This window comes from Aplosporella prunicola (genome assembly GCF_010093885.1).
Source record: "Aplosporella prunicola CBS 121167 unplaced genomic scaffold K452scaffold_3, whole genome shotgun sequence".
NCBI classification, from domain to species: domain Eukaryota; kingdom Fungi; phylum Ascomycota; class Dothideomycetes; order Botryosphaeriales; family Aplosporellaceae; genus Aplosporella; species Aplosporella prunicola.
In genome coordinates this window covers 41,350-41,864 of record NW_022983531.1, presented here as the reverse complement: position 1 = coordinate 41,864, position 515 = coordinate 41,350, and positions in this window count along the sequence as shown.

Here is a 515-nt window from a genome sequence, read left to right as displayed (position 1 = left end):
AGTAGACTTGCTGTTGTGCTGCGGGTGAGATCCGTTTATTTATATAGATTGCGGTCCGTTTTCTTTTTCCTTTTATATCGGTTGGGATGTAGAGTTGCTAGGCTCTGTGTTGGATAAATGTTTTAAAGAAGGATACTAGTAGTTCTTAAATAAGGAGAATATCGAGTTATTCTATTTCTAGGTCGTTTATTAGGGCTTCTATATAAGCCCTTGATTTCTATATGTTTAACTATAGGATCCGAAGTATGTCTGGCATTAGATTCTAGGTTATAGTGGGTTAGGGTTATTTCCTTCTTCTCGGTAGTTCTAAGCTAGGTGGCCGAGTTTTTGGCAGCGGTAGTACTTCTTTCTTTCTAGGCTGTAGTACTCGGCGCGGTTTACGAAGTTAGGCCCGAATATAAGGCCGTTTTAAATCGCGTAACGTGCTGCGTCTTCGCTGCTAAACTAGATACCTAGGGAAGCGTGTTTTCCTATAGGAACGTCCTTCTTCTTTATCTAGGCGATGTCTTCGATTT